Here is a 21,735-nt window from a genome sequence, read left to right as displayed (position 1 = left end):
TTTAAAGGTCTCCATTTAGATGATCCAATTGAAAATATGATAATATCTGTTGGATAACTTTTTCCACATATACAGGAGGATATATTAATATCTTTCAGATTGTTCTCGATAGGTTGTGAATATGGAGTGTTAGTGATTTCATTCTCAGTTTTTACATATAAATTTAATTAATAGTTGATACTATAAAGCATATTCACCAGTTCTTGTTTAATTTATTTTTTAATTCTCATAATGAACCCATTACATAGCTATTATCATTATCTTCACATTTTACAGGTGAAGAAGCTGAAGCTTAGAAATTTATTCTGACTATTGCTTTCTCTGCCAATCCCAAGTGCCACTGATGTATGTGTCGGTTGCTCAGACTTCATAGTTTGTTAATTATGTTGTTCTTTTAGAGCTGGCAAAAGCCAGTTCTTCCGTAAAAGTCAGAGTTCCCATGTGTTTCTCGGTTATTTGGGGTCAGCTCCACGTAGAGATGGGGCTCTATGGTTATGGCCTGTAATTTTGCTTCAGAGATAATACTTTTGGTCCCAGAAAAACTAAATCATATGGAAAAAATAAGTATGAATGGTTCTGTTTTCTTCAACTTTTCCCCATTACTGCTTCTATGAAGCATAGTCATTTTATGTGATCTTTATGAAAACTACTCCCAGTGTGATTCTCATTGGGGCAGGGGAGAGGGGGTTGCTGCAGCTCTGTGAACCTGTGAATGGTGCACTTGCAGAAGAAGGCCAGCAGGGGGTAATAGGAATGCTATTGTCCTAAAAGTACTTCAGTTAATAAAGTTCCTTCTTTGACTGTCTCTTATACTGAAAAAATAAAATGAACACCCTATAAATATTAGTTAATTTCAGAATACTCTTATTCCATCCAAAATGATATTCTGAATTATAAATCTCTTTCCTGGGACCTGTCTGGGTTTGAACCCTGGCCCTCGCTTACTGGCTTTGTGTTCCTGAACCTGTTACTGCCTTTATCTCAGTTTTCTCATATATAAAATGGGGTAATAAGAACCTCACCTCATAAAGTTGTTGTGAGGATTAATTGAGTTGATATATAGAAGCAGTTAAAACAGTACATGGTACATACTAAAGTCTCAATAGTAACTTAAAGAATACCCTTTCTAGCAATGAAAATAGCGATTTCAATTCTTACTATATTTGGTGAACTATAAAAATAAATCAAGAAAGATCATTATATTAGGAGTAATCATTGTCTTGAAAGACACTCATTGATTACTGGATAGAAGAGTTAGAATTATGACATCACATTTGAGATCCTTAAAAATTAAAAAAAGGCTAAAAAAGAAGGGTAAATGGCAGGTAAAAAGAAAGGGTAATTTTATAACCAGGAAGAAATAGGACAGTCATTTGTTGATCGAATATAAGTCAGAGAAGGCATACAAGAGGGCATACTAGCCCAGTGGGCACAAACTTGAACCAAGGACATTGGCCTTGGACAGGTACTGTTCTTTAGAATGGAAAGTTTGGGGTAGGGGACATCAGCTGAGCTCTTCTGGTGTGGCTTCCCAGATATCAGGATCCCTCTGCCTCCCCTGTCACTTATTATGACAACTGAAGTCTCATTATGAAGATTATTGAATAACAACAATTTAATTAAGAGAATATGGGTTACCTTTTGAGTCGGGGCGAGGCTGTGATTGAAGATGGCCTGTAGACATTTGCTGCATGCATCCTTAGAAATGAGGGTGGAGGGGTGGAACGAGGTTGATTCTGACAAAATGATTTTCCAGGGAAAATTCTATGTGTGTCTCTAGGTTGTCTGCTAGCTTAGTAACTTGTATCAGCAAAACAATGCCTTGTATTCCAGTGTGTTTACTTGATTCAGAATGATAGGCTGTCTTCTGTGTTTATATCACCTTCCAGCTCTATTTAAAAATCATGCGATCCCAGATCCTATGTTAAATCTCCTTTGTGTCTTCCTTGGGGCTGTACAAAATCATTAACTTCAGTTCATTTGTGCTTTCCTATTTGTAGTTTACACAAATAAGTTTACCAGTTCATCAGTATATTTTTTGCACTTTGGTCCAGTTGTGAGACTCTTTCTTTTTCAAATGTGCTTCTCTATCACTGATCCATTTGTGCTGTGGAACAAACCCCCAGCCCACCTCCAGTTTTATAATTGTCTTACAACTACTAACTAGTACTCTTGATATAATGTGTTAATCTTCTGTCTTAACTTAGGATTTATAAAGGAGTTTTCCTACATAAATGAAAGAATCTTGCTGGACTAGTGATTTAAAAGCCAAATTATTCATTCAGAATTCAGTATCTTCCCTCCTTTTTTGTTCTCTCTCTCACTTTTAGACATGACTCTTTTCTGTTTTCATTTTTGTTAAAATATTGATCATTTATGATACTGGCTGAAGACATTTTACTGGTTTCTTTGAGCTTATTACAGGTCTCATGGATGACAGGATCCATTATCAGCCTTTCCCCATCAAATTTGCATCAGATTACGTCAGTGTTATGTCTGTAGGAATTTAATAAAACCTTTAGCCATTTTGAGATTTCTGACTTCTATTGACACAGAACAATAGCTGTGACTTTATGATACTACAGCTCTTTGTCCTGTCCTGAATCACTGTTATGATTCTTTAAATTTTTTGATCACATTGAAAATTATGTCCTAGACTAGATTTGCTGTGTTTAATACCCAAAGCTATCCTCCTACCCAAATCTATCCATCTCTTATAGACCCTAGATTAAGGCTCAGCTGCCAGGAAACCTGCTCTGATTTCCATTATTAGCAATGAGGGGTAATTCAGTCAACAAAATGAAGTCCAGGAGATGTTGAATTTAATCTGTTCAAGATATTAAGCTGGACTTCAATTTTGAAGGTTCTTTAGCATACATACAAATAAATGACAGAACACACATTGCACATAACATTATATCATCCTTAAGTGATAGAAATTACATTGAAAACCAGAATCAGCTGTGAATAAATAGATCTATTTCTTGTGCTGAAAGATAATAAATGATGTGAATCTTTTAATGTGTAGAAATTCTAATAGATTCTGAGTAGTCAGTATACCTAGATGCAACAGTGGTTGAAGAGAAAATGTGACAACTTCTGTAAATGGGAGGGAGGAAGCAAACCAGTTCTGAGGCTGAAATCTAAATATGTGATTACCTCACTGAGTTGTCCCAATCCCTGACTAAAGAATACATGTTCACCTTGAAAAAGATTTTGTCCGTTACTTTGCTGATGAAAGAGGGAGATGAAAAGAGGGAAGTCAAGAGAGTGGATAAAGTAAGGAAAAAAAGGACTCTTCTAGCAATAATGGGGGCAGTGTGGACATAGTAAGTCAACTCAATGCCAGATATCTTTCAGTACTTTTTGAAGACTGTTCTGATAGATCCATTTCACTATGAAGGCTGGCCCTATGAAACAGTAATAAATGCTTGAATTCTTCACTTTTGATCTAAATTCAGAAACCACTCTTTTGGAGGTTGTATTAATAACCATTTATCACAAAGGAATAGATTAACTGTGCACTGGTAAGTAGCATCAGACTGGTCATTATCCCTTCTAGTGATTCATTGGTGGAATCTGAGAGGAAATGGAGAAGTGAGGTGAATGCATTGTTTTTGAAACTGTCTTAGCACTAGTTTCTCTTCTTAGATAGGGAAGAAAAAACAATGTGAGTTACAGTTTATGGCATACAAGACAGTCTATCTTATATTGAATTCCATTTGGTACAGACCTATGGAGTGATCATTAAAGTCAGTGTGTGGAGACATCCCTGCACGTTTTTGGACAACAAGATCTTAGACTATATTTTAAAGCCTGCTTTCCAATCAACATCAATTCTATTTGTTTAAATAAGTTTGATAGGTACTGTATTACAAAGTCCTATCTCTACAGAGAGAAGGAATGTCACTACCAAATTAAATAGGAAATAATTGAGAAGCCCTTGAACAAACCAGCTGGCTGTGTTGTCTTGATTTTCTTACAATAATATCTTCTTTTTCTTAGGACTATATACTTGTGAGCATATTTAAGGAACCTTTGTTTTAATTACCATAACTAGTAGATGTCTGTGTGTTAATCCATGTATTGGATTAGTTCTGAGAGAGCCTTTGTTGAGCTTGAATGTAAGTTGAATGTAGAATGTAAGTTCCTTGAGGGTAGAGGCCACATCTTATTCATCCTTGGAACTGAGTACTTACCTAGCACAATGCTGGGGGCCATGGCAGACCCTCAAGAAATGTTCATTTCATCAACCTGAACTGTGGTTTTACTTTGCCCTTTCATAACAATATAGAATTACATGATTTTTTTCTCTCAGAATTTCACATTTATTTTAGTATAAGCTTCCTGAATTTTTGTAAACAGTGAGTACCAGCATAAATTTTCTCAGATAAGTTATTTGCTACAGCTCACTCAACTAATTGTTTCTGTAGTAGAAAATTAGAACCTAGGTTTTTTTATAGTGTTTAAACCTTCTAAAAGATACTCCTTCTCTAATGATATTCAGGCTCTCTCCCTAAACTCCTAATGTAAATTCCATTTCTTTCCCTTTGTTATTTATTTATTGCTCTCCTGTAGATCAGCTCATTTTCTGTGAAAATAGCAAGCTTTACCCTCTACAAAAGTGTATGATGCCAATGCTAAATGATGAATTCCCTCTTTTCAAAGTGGTATTGGACTTCTATCTTAGCATAACAGGCCTTGAAATATGGAAAGCCAAGGGAGGCAGAAAGTAGCAATAAGTGCATACTGACCCTGGGTTAAGATAAGATACTACCTCTGACGAATTAAACATTCTACTGTAGAAGAGAAATCACATACAGATTCACAAGGTAACACATGAATAATGCAAGAGAACCCTTGGACCAGCTGTGTTCCACTGAGGATCTGGGCAGCTAAATGGACATACAGAAGGAAACTGATGGGGAAGGATACCTGGGGTCAGGAGATGTTGAGTTTTGAGTAGATTTTTCAAAAGAGGGGATGAACAGGAGTCAGCTGAGAAATACACGGTGGTGATTCTTAGAAGAGTCTATAATGTCATCATGCCACATACTGGTATAGGTTGTCATCCTGTCCATTATTCATTAGCCATTTTTCAATGTGACATCTTCACATGTTGGAATAATATGAGATTTTTTTCACTGGTATCACTAAAAAAAGTATATTTTTCTTTAGCATCAATTCAGGTAACTTTTGGTTGTTCCAGTGGCTAATTATCTAATTATTGACTTATCCAACCATCTTGTTTCTCTTGTTTCATTCCCCTTTTACTTGATTTTTAATTAGACAGTCCTAGTGGAATGAGGGAAGAGAAATGAAGTGATGGTCTTTCATTTATTCTTATTTGCTTATACAGAAGTTGGTGGAGAAGATGTTTTAAAGGAGTTGGCCAAAATGAGATTTGGAATTGACTTTGAATTTATCAGCAGCATTTCTTTTTTAGCATAAAAGATGGCAAGTTGGCTATGTATTGAATTAAATAATTGTTCCACTATGAACTCCTGGAGGGGCAGTTGTGACTTATATCCCTTGTTACACTTCTGGTCCATAATAGGTGCTTATTAACTGCTATGAAATAACTGTTTGACTAGAGCTAGAAGGGAGCTTAAAGATGCGGAAATCAATGTCCAGGAAATTTAAGGGCATTCTCATTAGTAACAGAAGCAGGGCTGGTCCCAGGTCTCTCCTTACCTTCCGTCTATCGTGCTTTCCGCCACATCCCATTGCCAGAGGCAATGGCAGTGCTAGCTGTGTAGAGCCCATCAGCCAAGCTGGAAACTATGCCCAGGGACAGGAAATCGGAGGCAGCTAGGGTGAGAGGGATTTCTTGCCAAAATTGCAAATGTTGGTTTTCAGCAAACCAGAGCTATAGAACTGATTTAGAAAATTTCTAGTTAAAGTGGAATTTTCAAAACCAGTAGCTGCTACCACTAGGTCAGGGAAGTTGGTTTTATGGGAACCCCGGGTTCTGCACAGCTGGTAGAGCAGAGTGGTAATGGTGGTTCAGGCTGAGGATTTCCATCAGGCTGAATTGCCTCTGACCACAAGTGCCTAAAATCATCTACTCCCAGGGTTAGTTCTCGTAGTCATTTCTTAGGACAAAAAAAATCCCACTTTTCTCTCTAAGGCTGTTTGACTCACGGAGCAACTTCTAAAGAGGCATTTATTCTTCTCATCTCTCTGTAAGGCACCGACTGAGAACTAGTGAAGTAAGCAAAAAAGGTGTCGGAGTGGTTGCTCAATGATAAATAATGACTCGTACAGAGAAATGGTATTTTTATTCCTTCAGAGGCAATAGGCATATCTAAAACACTGTGAAGATGTCCAGGTGAGCTTATTAAATTTTGAAAGAAAAGAAATAGATGAGGAGCAGATGAGAATCTTGGATGAAGGCCTAGACCTTGATCATGAAGGATTTTATTTATTTTTTGATATTTAGAGTGGATAATAGCAAAGAAAAATTTATAAAGAGGATCATTTTCCAGAAAAAAATGTAGCATTGATTTCTTATGCAATACTTGAGAAAATATCTCTCAGAGAAGATTCTGGTTCTAATTCTAGTAAATGGGCCAAATGTAATAAGTAAGCTTGAAGCTAGGTGACCTCTCAGATCTAATAAGATGAGGGCATGATGTTAAATAACATGGGGGTTTGGCTAGTATTTATGGACAGACTGTCCCTAACAGGTCTGGGATTAGTTAACTGCTTAAGAAGTTCTTTAGCAAAGAGGTACAGCAGGATACACTGACTGGCAGAGTTTATAGTTGAAGTTAAGGGCATAGTTAGTTGTGTGAGCTATTTGGGCCAAATGACTTCTTTTTGCCCTGTGGCTCCTTGGGTCCTAACATACAGTAGCATTAGCCATCTTCCTAATCACCCTTACTTTTCTCTTCTAGTGAACTTATAAACTTTATTGTTTGTGGAACTCACCACATGATAAACATTGTCAACAGTGTTGGTGATCATAAACACATAAATTGCTTTTCCACTTGGGCAGACTTGTAATGAAATGACTCATCCCAGATCTCTTCTTCATGGTGACTTGATTGGGTATCGATCTAGTTCCTAGTTCCACAGGATTTTGGCTCTATCTAACCCCAGGTTCTAGTTTGGCCATGTGGACCTGGATAGCCCTGCTGAGCTCCAGGTCTGGAATGGACCCTTCTTTGCACTTGGGAAGACTTTGTCCTTTGTGAAATTGGGGTCATTTTTGTTAGTCTTGAAAGATGACATCTTCCCCTACCAGATTTGCACTGAGAAATTAATGAAGATAAATCTCCAAGTGCAGTGACCTTTTAGGAAGAATAGTGTTTTGCAAATCGAAAGTGTTGCCTTTATACTAATGTGTTTTAACTAACTACATTCAAGTTAATTTGTGATATAAGCTTTACAGTCTTCTGTATGTAACATATAAAAATACTAGTTTTTCAAATAACAGCTTCTAAAATCTTTGTGTTTGTGTGGTAAATTAGTTTCCATAATATTTTCTCACTCATGACTTTGATTCTGACTAGAGTATCTGTTTCTCCTCTGTGTTTCCATAACACTCTGCAAACTTGTTCTGTGATTCCTTGTCTTATAATTCTCTGTGTTTATCATTTCCCCCAGCAGATGGAAAGCTACTCGAAGGTAGGGGATCACATCTTGTTTGTTTTTATGTTTCTAGAACCTAACAATGCCAGATGCATTATATATATTATGTAAATATGTACTGGGCTTACAACATATTCTGTGGAAAATGAGGCTCCTTACACTTTGAAGATTTTAAATATCCATTTGGATTTGGTGTTTCACAAATTCTAATTGATTAAAATCCAAGTTGTGGTCTCTTTAGTTGCTGTTGATTCCTTGGAGAAAATGATTGCAAGTAGAATGAGCTTGTGCTGTGTGCTGCCTGTGGTAAACCTTTGATTATATTTCTGCAAATGTGGCCTGCTACTTTAAATTGCTCTGGTTTCAATGGAAAAAGGAAATAGTTACTCTTCACTATTGCTGGGGGAAAAATTTAATTTGCTTCAAACCAGAATTACTTTAATTTAGAATTTATATAGATTATGGATCCAAACATACATAAACTAAAATATAGACTTAAGGTAATTAAAAACTCTGGTAGTTATTTGGAATCAGCTTTTTTTCCCCTTCCTTCCTTCCTTCCCTCCTTCCTTCCTTCCTTCCTCCCCTCCTTCCTTCCTTCCTTCCTCCCTTCCTTCCTTCCTTCTTATCTAGTCTTATTACTCATGTAATACATCCTCACTGTGGAAAATTTTTAACATACAGAAATCAGGTTCTTTCCTTCTCTTACTCCCCCTATCTTTGGAGTATTGTTCTTGCTGTAGCCTGGTTTTCCTCTTGGTTGCAATATGGCTGCTGTAGTTCTGGCTATCACATCCAGACAATATAATATCCAGAAGAAAAAAGAGGACCTCACTTTCTGTCTCTCCTCCTTAGAAATAAAGTATATTTTCCCTAATGCTCTACCTTCATGTCCAGCAACACTCTTCTCCCATCCTAATTATCCTGATGATCTTATGCTTTCCTGAATAGTCTGTTCCTAGACCAGTAATTGGCAAGAATAATAAAATTACCATGACTGGCTTCAGGGGTTGGCAGACTTTTTTGTAAAGGGCTTTGCAGTTCATCTGGTCTCTGTCACAACTATTCAACTCTGCTATTGTAGTAACAATAGACAAAAAGTAAATAAATGGCTGTGTTTCAATAAAACTTAACTTACAGAAATAGGTGGCAGGCCTATGGACCATAGATGGCCAACTCCTGGAACCTTAAACCAGTGACTACAAAACACTGGCATGTATGAGAGTCAACTATGAGCTTGTTAAAGTGTGAGATCCCACAGACATAGAATACAAACTTGTGGTTGCCAAGGGGGCAGGGGGTGGGAAGAGATAGACTGGGATTTCAAAACTGTAGAATAGATAAACAAGATTACACTGTATAGCACAGGGAAATATATACAAGATCTTATGGTAGCTCACAGAGAAAAAAAATGTGACAATGAATATATGTATGTTCATGTATAACTGAAAAATTGTGCTCTACACTGGAATTTGACACAACATTGTAAAATGATTAGAAATCAATAAAAAAAGTTAAAAAAAACCCCACAATCGATTCAAAAATAAATAAATAAAGTGTGAGATCCCACACCCAGAGTTTTGATTCAGCAGATTTGGGTTAGAGCCAGAGAATTTGCATTTCTAACAAGTTCCCAGTTGATAACTGTGTTCAAGATCAAGTTGATGCTGGTTCTAGACCAAGGTTTCTAGACACTTCTTTGTCATGTGTGTAGAAACCGTCTTGTGCAGTGTAGGACGTTTAGCAGCAGCCCTGGCCTCTACTCCCTAGATGCCAGTAGCCCTCCTACTCCTCCTCTAGTATAGTGACCAAAATGTCTGAAACACTGCCCACTGTTCCCTACAGGGCAAAATCTCTGATTCTCCCAACCCTTAGACTAAGTCTGTTCAGCTATATCCCCTGGATCTGGGACTAGGTTCATCTTTCCTTGTAACATTTTGTGGAGGAGTGTCACTATTCTGCAAGGAAAGAAAGGAGAGAAATGATTGTGTTGGATATGCAGCCAGCAGTGTCTATTGCTGATTGCATCATAGCTCCTGAGAAAAAAGACCTCACTGGTCAAAACAGTCCAGAAAATGGAACAAGAGTACCCATTTTCTAAAATTTTTCTTGAGCATAGAATCTAATTACACAATTGAAGGAACTTCACAGAAAGACTATCAATAAATACAGAGGGGTAGACAAATAATAAGTAAAACATCCCATTAAGTAAAGCCTTAGTTAAAGGTGACATCTGTATTTGGTTCTTATAGGATTTTTTTCATGCAAAGTCAGTAAAAGAGTTAATGTTATATTTATAAAATTTTGTTGGCCTTTCCAAAAGAACATTGACAGACAATAATTTTTCTATTTTATATAATTAAAGTGTGAAATATCTGTTTTTGGTGAATTTATGGGACTTTTGCTTAAGAAGTCTTTACTCTTGGATAGTATTTGGACTAGAACTTTGACTATTTATTTAGGTAACAAAGCCACGGAGGAAACCTAAGTGGTTCCTGAACCATTCCTCACCCTTTTACAGCTAGGCTCTGTGTCACAGAGGGCTGTGGGCTACATCTCTCAGGATCCTGAGAGGCACTGGTAGGAGACCTTAAGGCAGCAGAAATTTTGATGTCAGTGTTTTTCCCCTTCCTCATCTGCTTTCAGCAGCAGCTCATTAGTGGCTGCATTTCCTCCAGGGCTCCAGCTCTCTCTATAAACAAACCTGCCATTAGTGATCCTGATCCCCTGGGCTCTGATATCTCTGCTTCTTTCTATTAACCCTCCAATCTGTGAGGTATGTGGTAGTAGCTTCCTACTGCTGCTAATCTCTAGGTGACCTCACCACCCACCCCCATCTGGCTTCTGAGCTCCTCCACACCTATTAAATCCTTGAACTATGAGTACTTGAAATGGTTCCTAGTTTTCTTTAAAGTCATTTTTTGTGTGTGGGTGGGGGGAGGTAATTAGGTTTATTTATTTATGTTTAGGGGAGGTGCTGGGGATTGAACCCAGGACCTCATGCCTGCTAAGCACGCACTCTACCACTTGAACTATACCCTCCCTCTGGTTCCTAGTTTTCTTGATTAAACCTATACTGATACAAAGCCCCACCCCAATTGTCTTGTCATATAAACCTAAAAAAAATTATATCTCAGCATGAGATTTTGTACAAATAAAGTATCTATTAGAATTCAAAAATAACCTGTATGCTAATGTGTAATCTTGATAGCTGTTAGGTTCAGATTCTTATAAAAACAGAAAAGGAAATTAACAAGTTTACATGGAGACCCATTATAGCCTAGAGACAGAGAACACTAGTTCTGAAAATGAGCTCTCCAGGTTCAAGTGGACCATTCTACATCCTAGCATTGTGGCTTTAAGCAAATGATACAACTTCTTAATACCTCTGTTTTCTTGACCATGAATTGGTGATAATAATGGTACATCTTTGGTCTCAGAGGGATTGTTGAGAGGTTTAAGTGAGTAGATACACCTAAAAACTTTGAGAAGAGCTTGACATACAATGAGCAGTCAGTAAATATTAGCCGTCATCATCACTATTGTTGCTATACCCATCCTAGCCATAACTGATTGAGTCAGCCTGTCTCAATGGAGGAAAACTAGAGGCCCTTAAAATAAGTTTCTACATGGAATAAGGATAAAAATGTGTATCAAAGAGAAAAGTCCTTTTGAACTTACGCTCCCTGAAAGCATACATTCTGTAAGTCCTACTGCTTTAAAGCAGATATAATTTTAGCATACATATGCACACCATAATATCTCACAATAGAGATTATCACTTAAGAAGGCTTTTGTGAATGTCAGAACTTCAATTTTAAGAAGAATAAGAAAGATTCTCTTGATTACATGGGTTTAACAGGCCAGTGGCAGTTCTGTTATTGACACAGTGTCCTGAAGCTCTGTGCATAAGCAAGTATAGCATTAGTTGTTCACCATAGCTATGTTATTGACTATGGACATTTTAATCATGGAAAGTAAGCAGTGTGTTTCTAGGAGTGCATTAGCTAATTCATTAAAGTTTGTGTGGTGACCACAAGTTGTGCAAACACAAGAGCTAACAGGTCAGGACTGAGGAGAGAATATCAGTTGAAACTTACAGAATGCATTGTGTTATGTTTTGGTTTTGTTTATTTGTCTGGTTTTTGGAAGAAGTGAGAAGTCATCTGAGAAATGAAAAAAAAAAAGGCCAGGAAATATTAATCATGGCTTGTTGATTATTAAAATTCTTGTTAAAAAAAAGTTCTTCTAATTTACCAGTTTGACTTTTCTGTGGGTTGCTTTACTCTTCATTCATTCATTAGTCCTAAATTTCTTATAAGAGATCCAAAAAGTTGGAACATTCAATGTGAGATGTGAAAATTTGTTTTATTTGTCACTTATATTCTGCTAAGAACCTAAAAATAGTTGGGTTGTCTGTTAGGTTTGTCAAGTAACTTGCACCAAAGTAAAACTGAAGTGATAACAAAGAGAGAAAAGCAACATTTCCTTCCTTCATTCAAGATTGCACATATTATTTATGAATTTTAACATTGATTACTTCTGTGTAAATTTAAAGAAATCATTACTGGGATTCATTTTATAACTAAAGATCATCTCATAAAAAAATGGAGCTGGACACTGATGTGGTGTGACATAAAGGGTGGCATAAGACCCAGCCTGCCTTAAAATATCCTATTATTCTAGCTTTTATCACTAAAATTATTTTATTTCAATACTTGTGAGGAAAGTGTAACATGTTTACTTGGGAAATGTATCATAGAAAAACCCCTGTGAACACATTTGTCCACATTAGTTCAAGCAGGCTGGCCTATTGTCCTTAACCAGTTAGTTAGCTGTGCTATCAGTCCACAGTTGAAGATTGGTTAACACTGGTACATCATGGTGAATTGGGTCGGTAAGATCCAGTGAGGAGTGGTGGAAGAGAAAATCTCAAAGAGAGCTTTGTGAGTGTTAGGGCATTTTAAGTGAAGGAAATCATATGTCTCTTGCTTCAGGGCAGTAGGTAGGTTTACTTGACTTTGCTAGAAATTCCAGATCTGTGAAATAATAATGGATGTGGATCATTAAATATGATGGAGGTGATGAAAGTAGAATATTAAAATTACTATACTTGTGAACCTTTTTTGAGGTCAGAGTCTCCAGTGGGACTTTGAAAGCTTTGGGCTGTTTCCTACAGAATAATCTATAAAAACATGCAAAATGTTATTTTCAGTTTCAGAGTGTTTACCAAACCCTGAAGCCCATTCTTGGGCCCAAGTTACAAACCTCTATGCTGAATGAAAAGTTAGGGTTTTTAGGAAAATTCCAGTTTTTATAATGTTATTATTCATTTGGGAAGCAATTGGGAGTCACTATAGTTTTCTGTTGTGGAATTAGCATGGCCATGGTAATTCTTGTGATGGGACCATGCTAATCTTCTCTGTATTATTCCAATTTTAGTATATGTGCTGCTGAAGTGAACACAGTCACGGTAATTCTAACAATTCTTGTAGAATACTATAGAATTCTATTAAATAGAATATAGTAGCTGACGCAAGGTGCAACAGAGTTAGAACTATCTATTTAACTGAAAAAGAGTAAGAATTTCAAATGTTCAAGAAAGGAAACACAAAAAAGTACATTAAATGTAATTTTGTTTCAGAATAAAAAGTGTTCCTACCAGAAGCTTTGACTTAGTCAGAACAATCAGGAAGATTTGTGAGCAATTTATTTGTAATTTTTTTTTAACTTGCAAGATGATTCCAGGTTTGTTGATTGTTTTATTTTTCTTTTAACTCTACATTAATCAGAATATGGTTCATTAGAGCCACATATTTTGCTTTTATGACTGTAAACTTTCATTTAGATAATCTTGACAAGTCTGTAAAAACAGTCAAAGTAGCTTGCTCTTCCAAATAGGCAAGAGAAGCAAAGTTGATATTAGTGTTTTGGGAGCTATTTAAATATGTTCTTATTTTCTCCAAACATAATTTATTCTTGATTGATAATGTTGCTTTACTGTTCATTTACTAATAATTGACATTCCTGAAATCAATGTTACCAAGCAATCCAATCAGAGTAGGTTCAGAGTTTGGCTATACAATGTAGCAAGCAGTTATTTATTTAGTTTTTGGGAACGATTTCAGACCACTGGGTACCAGGCTTGCTGACTATTAGCCCTGCAGGGCTCAACTTAGCAGGAGGAGTCACAGCATTGTTTTTAAGTGGTAATGCTCAGTAGAGAGGAAAGTCTCAGTTGAGAGTTGCCTAAACTGTAAACTCTAGAAACAACTTAGAAATATGAAGGATAGCTGTAAATGATGAAAGTTCTTCTGAATTCTTATTAGAAGCATGCAATAACTAGTCACAGCCAAATTTTTATTTCATAGTGTTAGCAGCAGCAGTAAGAATACACTATTATTTATTTTCTGCTCTGTACTAATTTATAGGAACACAAAAGAAGGATAAAGAAAGTTATTTATTTGTAAGGAACTTGACTGTTTAAATGAAGAAGGACCTTTGTACCCCAAAGGTAAATTACAGTGTAAGAGAGCACAGACTAAGTTTCAAAATGAACAGCGTAGGTTATAAATAAGTGCCAGAGGAATTCTGATCTGGGAGGAGACATCATGAGCCAGATGTCTTCTCAAAGCCTCACAGAGGAGTTTTTTCTGATAGGTGCCACAAAGTTTTCTGTCATGTACCTTGACCTAATGTTTATCACATTTTTGTGTTATCACTTGTTTAGTTGTCTTTCTTGGCCATTAGTGGGTAAATTGCTTAGGGGCGGGGCTGGTGTGTGCATTGTTCAATTCTGAATCTTTAGCACTGGGACATAGTAGATGCATGGTAAATTATATGTTGAATGAATGAATAGTGAATATATAAATGAAGGTGAGACTTGTGTTTAATTTTGAGGGAAGGGCACACATTTGAGAAGACATAAAAAGGACTTATAATCAGAAGGAAGAATAGAAGTTAATGTATGGTAATGGAAAATTCTTGAGGAGTCTGGGAGATGATGAATGGACCAAATTATTTGTGATGAAGAGGCTGATACAGGAGAGTAACAAAGTTGAGATTAGGTAAAGTAAACACTGTGAAGATTGGGAAGACTTTGGATATCATTATTAAATTGTTCCATAGCATGGGAAAGACCTGTAACTTCAATGTATATGTCTTTCTCTATAAAATAAGGATAGGAAGATCAGTCAGGACACACAAGTACAGAAAATGACATTTTAGAGTTAAATTACATGGTATATTTATTGTATGATACCATTCACATACTCTTGTCTACATTTGTGTCTATACATATGTAGCTAGTCTTAGAAAGAATTGTATGAAAAGATGTTTTCAAACAATATTAATAATGGCTCTCTCTAGGTAGCATAATCTGAGTGAATTTCGCCCCCCTGTTTCAGTTTAGCTGAAGTCTATTTCAGTAACCTAGAAGTGATTTGAGGAGAGGTAATGATAGTTGGATTGGAGAGGAGGATAGGAATATGGGGAGATAGTTTGAAGGCAAAATTGAAAGTACTTGGGGGGTCTTAATGAAGTGGATCAGGAAAACTGAGTTAAATACGATGTTGAGGTTTTCAGCTAGTTGGCATTTTTAATAGCAAAGTTGGGAGGGATATGGACCCTGCAGATTGGGACACTTTTTATTGGAAAATTGGCTTATTAATGTCAATATCTTGAACTCTTATGTAAGTATATGAAGCAGCAGCTGGAGTAGTAGCTAATAGTGAAATAGATCAGGAAAAGCAGAGATTGGAGTAAGCAGAGGCTGATACTAAATTGTGATTTTTTTTAATCACAGAGTTCATTCTTGAAAAAACAAATATCTTTTCAATTCTCATATTTTCTTAAAGAAAATGGTCAAGTATGATTTATCTTCATTTTAGAGACTGAGAAACAAAGAGGAGGGAAATGGAGAAACTTCCATTTATGTTCTGATGCTTACTGAGTGGCAGAGGGAGGTTCTTCCTGTCAGTTGACTACTGTGTTGCTCTGGATGGGAGAAAAGTCTATCACTGATGCTCATGTATCCATTGTGATCGATCCTTTGGTTGTAACTCTTTCTTCTTTTTAAAATCTAGATAAAAAGGGCTCTATTTTCAAAAGCCATAGTGGGCTATTTTTTAAGTTTAACTAATAATATAGATGAGATGCCATGAAGGATGGCTCAAAATAGAAAATACAGTTGTATAATTGAGACAAAAAAGGATATCCTGGAAATAATATTATGTTTAGTAGTGAGTTTTAGAGCTTCTAATTATGCTGGTCTTTTCCCTCCTCTAATTACTAATTTTAGAAAATGTTTCTTTCAATTTAAGAGTTAGTCAGCCTTAAATTTGCCTGCTGAAACTATGTTAGAAACCACATTATTCCAGTTCAGTTGAAATTACATGGTATTAAACCTGTATCTTTCCAGGTTCTATGGACTTTGGCAGAAATGTTGGGACTTAAAGCACTTGTGCTTCAGTGGCTTTCAGAGGTGAAGACCCTCTGTTGTCTGGGCCACACACACTTTATCACTTTTGTTTTTGGGCTGCTCTGCAATGGAAATGGGATTTGTTCACTTCCTTTGGATAAAAGTATGTTATTTATCCCTATTTAACGGTGGATTAGTGAACTGGATTCCAGATTGAAATCAAGAGAAGTGGCAGTTTTAATTTTACTCTCATAGTTTGAGTAAGTCATGAATTATAAATGAAGAATAAACACCTTTATTTTGTTCTGGGAAATAGCCTAAACATAGACTGAAATGTTTGATAATTGGTAGCCTGCCTTAAATAATTTGGTCCTTGACCTTGAGTAGAAAATCCTTACACTCTATAAAGAGAAGTAGTTACATTCTGTATTGACCTGGCCCATGTTGGAAAAACTGGACACCCTTCTTAGACTTTGGAGGTACCAAGCTCAGATCTTTGATTTGATTCATTATGTCCTTCCATAATAAAAATTTGCAGAACTTTCAATTTTCTAACTTTTGCTTTTTTCATACAGCTCTCATCAGTAGCCTATGAAAACATGGTATTGTTGGCCTATGAAAACATAGTCTTATCTCTATGCCTTCTCTGACATACATGCCTTACCTGGAATCAACTCTAGTCTTCTTTGACAGGACTAATTTAGGTTCTGCAACCTTTAGTGAGTCTTTACTGAGAACTCCAGCCTTCATTTATTAAGCTCATCAAGATCACTTACAGGAAACACTTTGAAGTTTACCACTGAATTCAGTACTGTGTAATATTTTCTTTGATTTAATAGATGCTAGTTTAATCTTAAACTAGTTACTGTCACCTTTAAGCTTTCAAAGACAAGAACCTTCTTTTTGAGGCAAAGTATCAGACACAAAGTAAATGATCAACATTACTGGCATTAATATTAAGGTGATATGGAGGAAAAAGTTCTGAAATGAGACTTATTTTTGGACTGACGCTTAAATATTTGCTAATGTTAATTGAGCTGAATTGATACTACTTTTATTGTGCTTAGCCTGACATAAGCCGTTTAAATTACATTCAGCAAGAAATTGTTATTAATCAGAAGAGTCATCTCAGTAGTACCTTGGAAAATCTAGACATAAGTACATTAAATCAAAGTAGATTTCTAAACAAGTCTCAAATAGTTTGGATGGAAATATATATATATATAAAATATTCCTACATTGCTAGAAATGGACCACAGATTTGACTTATTTGCAACAGCACCAAGTTGGGATCACAATCGTTTAAGATTCTTAATGTTTTAAAGGAACAGAGGACACGTTTTACCCTTGTTTTAGTTTTTTTTTTTTTAATTTGTTTGGATGTTATTTTTTGTTATTGTTTGGTTTTTCAATAGCAGATTGACTTTCCTAATACTGAGGTCTGAGAGGAATTTTTCTCTTGAGTCTTTATAAGGTGGACATGATGTGATATAGTGAATAACAACCTGACATGAGTGGGAAGGTATGGTCAAATTAGTTGAATACATTCAAATCCAAAATTAAATAGTTGATTAGGTGTGAACCTTAAGAAGACCATTGACTCGCTTTACCAAATTGTTCATTTTGCCAGTTCTTTGCTGCAGTGGAGATAGCCACTGGAAAAAAGATGAATTCACTCACTGATTGAATCCAGTGCCTAATAACTCATGAATAGTTGGGTGTAATTCTTATGACCACACAATGGTGGGTTGAAGCCTGATTTCCTAACTTGAGAAATTAATCTTTTTTATGTTTTTTGTGGAGGGGTGTGGATACGGTGGGGGAGCAACCAAAGTGGTCTCTGTCTTCTCCAAAATTTAGGGACATAATTTAACCTTGCTGTTCAAGGCTGCCAAAGTTGAGTCTGGGGCAGAGTATTATTTTCCTCTCAGTCTAAATCATCTAGGCTAAATTATTTTTTTAGCTTACAGTCAGGAGCAACCTTGGAATAAAGGTACTGTCACAGCACCTCAAATTCATAATATTCAAGTGGGCTATAAATGGTCTCCTCATGGATGTGTGTCTGGGCAGCCCCAGAGAGGGTCCCTGGGAGAGGAAGTGCTGGAGTGAGGGATTCAGCCAGCAGTCAGAGAATCTCCTATTCAGTTGCATCAGTGTGCTCCTGAGAAAAAGCTGTAAAGGAATGAAGTTTGTTTAAATCAAGTTCTATTTTTGGTGCACTTAGGAAGTTGCTGAACATAAAAGGGATTCTGTTAAGAATCATTTTTTAAAGCGAATTAACTCCAATATTGTGTCATTTCTTATTTTTACATATTCAGGGATCTTCACCTAACCTTTGACTGTGTGGATTTTAAGACATAGGTTTGTTTCAGAATTGTGAGGTTTGGGGAACAAAGAGCCTATTCTCCCTCACCCAAATTAGAAGCCAGCTCTTACTGTATTTGTTGTTGTTTAGATAGATGCTAAAAGAAATCCTGGGTTTTTTCCCCCCAGTAATTTCTCTCTGTGTAGCAAGCCAGTTGCCTGTTCAGAGGTGGCCCTGGTACCATTCAGGCAAAAATGGGAATTCTCAGGGGAAACCTTATTTTTTTTTTCTAACTCTCTCCAGCTGCTTGAGACCAGCGTTGATACTCACAGGTGCTCTCACCAACCAAGAAAACATGCTTCATTGTCTTAGCCAGTAATGTCTTTTACTGAGAACAAATTGAGTGTGTGATTTGTTGGGTAGTTTCTTACCCAATGTCTTCATCATGTGAATGTCCCAAGCCAATGACTATATTTTGTTTTAGATACTGAAATTCAATACCAGTGTTACAGAAAGCAACAATTCTTTCTATAAAATTTTTTGTTATTGAAAATCCTTTGATCCTCACCTTGTGACTATTGACTATCCCCTCTACTCCTGTATAACCTGGCGAATCTTTACTCTTAAATAGCATTCTTTAAGGACAGATGTTAAGGATTAATTGTAATTCGCTGATATCCCCATTTCTTAAATGGTAGTTTGTTTCACATGCTATTTTTTTTCCAGATAAACTGAATTTTATATTTTTTCCTGGTGAATTAGTTGAATTGTAGGCCTCGGTTTGGAGGATATTAATTAAGAATATTTGGAGATGTTAAGTTTCTTATTCTTCTAGTACAATGACAGCTAACATTTGTATTGTATCTCACAGTTTACTAAATGCTATTACATACATTATTTTAGTTGGCCCTTATAATAATTCCATGAGGCAAGTTAATATTAGTTTGCTATTTTTTACAGTAGGAAAATGAGAATCATTGAGAAAAAGAGAATGACCTGTCTAAGCTAAACAGCAAAACTGGGGCTCAAACTGTTAACTAATAGGCCTCTGTTCTTTCTGCCACATCAAGCAATCTTTAGACAAATTTTTGCTGCTAGAAGTGGTCTGGGCCATTTCTTTTCCTCTTTTATTCCATGCCCATGTTTTGATCCCCTTCATTCCAGTAAACTCTGGCCAGAATGGCCAGGTGATGTGTCTTGGTCTCTGCCCTTTATGAGTTGTGTTGTTCTCAACAGTCAGGTAACATTTTTTGCCCAACTTGAGAAAGGGTTAGGGTAGAGGCTCAGGCTCTTCTATAAGCATAGCATCTCAACTTAATCTCTGAATATCATAGCTTACTGATCCCAGGGGAAATAATCATCAATGTCAGAGATGTGATAGACTATAAACTATAGATGAAATCAGCTATACAAGTTATAAAATTTTGACAGTGAAGAAAATTACTAAGTTTCTGAGAAAATGGAAAGTCAAAACAGAGCCTATGATTCCATTTTATAGAGAGACCTGCCACTACCAGCCTCAAGGTTTCCTCCTCCTTCTGGCCACCTGCACCTGTGCCCCTTATATCTATTTCTTTTTATGCAACATCTGTGTTCCCCACTTCTGTGCCATCCCATCTTCTTAAACACTTGGTCTAGATTCACTTCCCCCTTCCTCGCTTGTTCCTTGTAGGTGCAGAGTGGCATGTTTTAAATTCTCTGTGCCTTAAGAATAAAAGGTAAGGCATGGAGTTCTGAGTTTAATATGCTTCTAAACCTCCCATGTGACCTTGGCATTTTGCACTTTCTTCCTCATAAAATGGGGACATAGATGCTTGCCCCACTTGGTTTTGAAAGATTGTTGTGAATAGTTAATGAGAGAATGTAGGTAAAATCCTTAAAGCAGGGTGTGGATGTGCCCTGGTTCTAATACTAACCTTCTGTGTGATTTTAGGCAAGTCACTGAATCTTTCTGGGTCTTAGCATTTTTTATATGTATAAAAAATAAGGAACTTAGACTAGATAATTTTGAAGGTTTTTTCAAATTCAATTCAGTTGAATTCAGATGAATGTATTGAATATTTAGTGTCATGAGCTTTAAATAAGGAGGTAGTCCTGGTTCTCAAAGAACATACAATCTAGGGAATGGAGACATGGAATAATGCACTGTTGTGTGATATAAAAAATGTCTTATGATCTAGCCCTCCAGTTTTGATTCTGTAATTGCTAAAGTCTTCTCCTCTTGGTCTCATTAATTTTAGAGTTTATTTCTATCCAGAGGAAAGGAATTCATTGGATTCTAGATAAGTAGTTTCATATTAGGGAATGGAGTTTGCTTGATGTTCAGCAGAACATTAGTACTGATTGATAATATATGTGTGAACATATCTGAGATACCTTATAATGTTCAGGATAGACTTCTTTAAATGAAAATAACCAGTTGAAATTCCCATAATGACAAACTGTTAAAGAATCTTTGGTCTATAATGTTATGGAAAACTTTGTTTTCTAGTTAAGATTTTTTCTAGTTAATATTTCTCATCTTGAAAGAAATTAAATTTGATTGGTAGAAGAGTCAACTAGTAGAAGATTGGTCTAGAGATTTGGCCCCAACCCCCTTTTAAGTGAATCTGATGCTAACTCTGTTGCTGAAGTAGACTCTGAGTTTTTCTTCAGTAAGTGGAAGGAAAACTTGAATATTTAATATCTTTTCAAAGTAGTGTAGATGACCTAGATCTTCCTATTGCTTCTGTCTCTATTCAAGCAAAAGCTGTTATAAAACCAGAGAAAAATCCAGTTGTCCTGAATATTGGTAAACTAAGATGTGACTGGCCAGCTCATCATTTTCAGATTCCTGCCAGAACGGATTTCTGATATCCCAAAAGTTTTGTGGTGAGCGGTTCCCCAATAACATGTATAATCTTTCATAAAATTGTTTTTTAACCATCAAATCTTAATTTTTCTAATGATTACTAAACCCGATTTTTCTAAGGTGTTCTTAGGAAACTCACAATGATGGCTGCATGATAAAATGCTAGAGAACTGAAACAAAGAACTATTTCCTGAGTGTTCACAAACTAAACTATAATCTTTCCCATCACTCATGCACGTCCTGAAAGTGCCAAGATGGCATTCTATCCTCAGATTAAAAATGTCTTCTCTGGATGGTTTGGTGTGATACCTGTTATTTTATCCAAATTCAGCTCGTTATCACGTTTTGGGGTATTAATACCAAGAATTTAAACAAAAAATGTCTGTGTGCATCAGTTACTGGTGTGATGATAATCTTTTCCTCTTGTTATTCTTTAAAAATGGATTCAGATTTCTGGTAAATGGACTCTATTGGAGGATTCTGATTTTAAACTGTGACACCTGTTTGATTTATTTAAGTAAACTAGAAAGTGAGTTATTTTTAAAACTAGCTTGTAACCCATAT

The 21,735-nt window shown here is 36.2% G+C and overlaps 1 protein-coding gene and 1 non-coding gene across 21 annotated transcripts in view; one reads left to right on the top strand and one right to left on the bottom strand.

Annotated features, from left to right (window-relative positions):
- The window catches only part of BBS9 (Bardet-Biedl syndrome 9), a 462,928-nt gene that overhangs the window by 267,241 nt on the left and 173,952 nt on the right, over positions 1-21,735 (top strand). The window lies entirely within an intron of this gene.
- Positions 12,955-13,062, bottom strand: LOC123613465 (U6 spliceosomal RNA). Its single transcript, XR_006720822.1, has one exon. It is a non-coding gene; the product is annotated as a U6 spliceosomal RNA (small nuclear RNA).

This window comes from Camelus bactrianus, chromosome 7 (genome assembly GCF_048773025.1).
Source record: "Camelus bactrianus isolate YW-2024 breed Bactrian camel chromosome 7, ASM4877302v1, whole genome shotgun sequence".
Taxonomy (NCBI): domain Eukaryota; kingdom Metazoa; phylum Chordata; class Mammalia; order Artiodactyla; family Camelidae; genus Camelus; species Camelus bactrianus.
The sequence above is the reverse complement of the archived record's forward strand: the minus strand, read 5'-3'. Positions and strand labels throughout refer to the sequence as shown.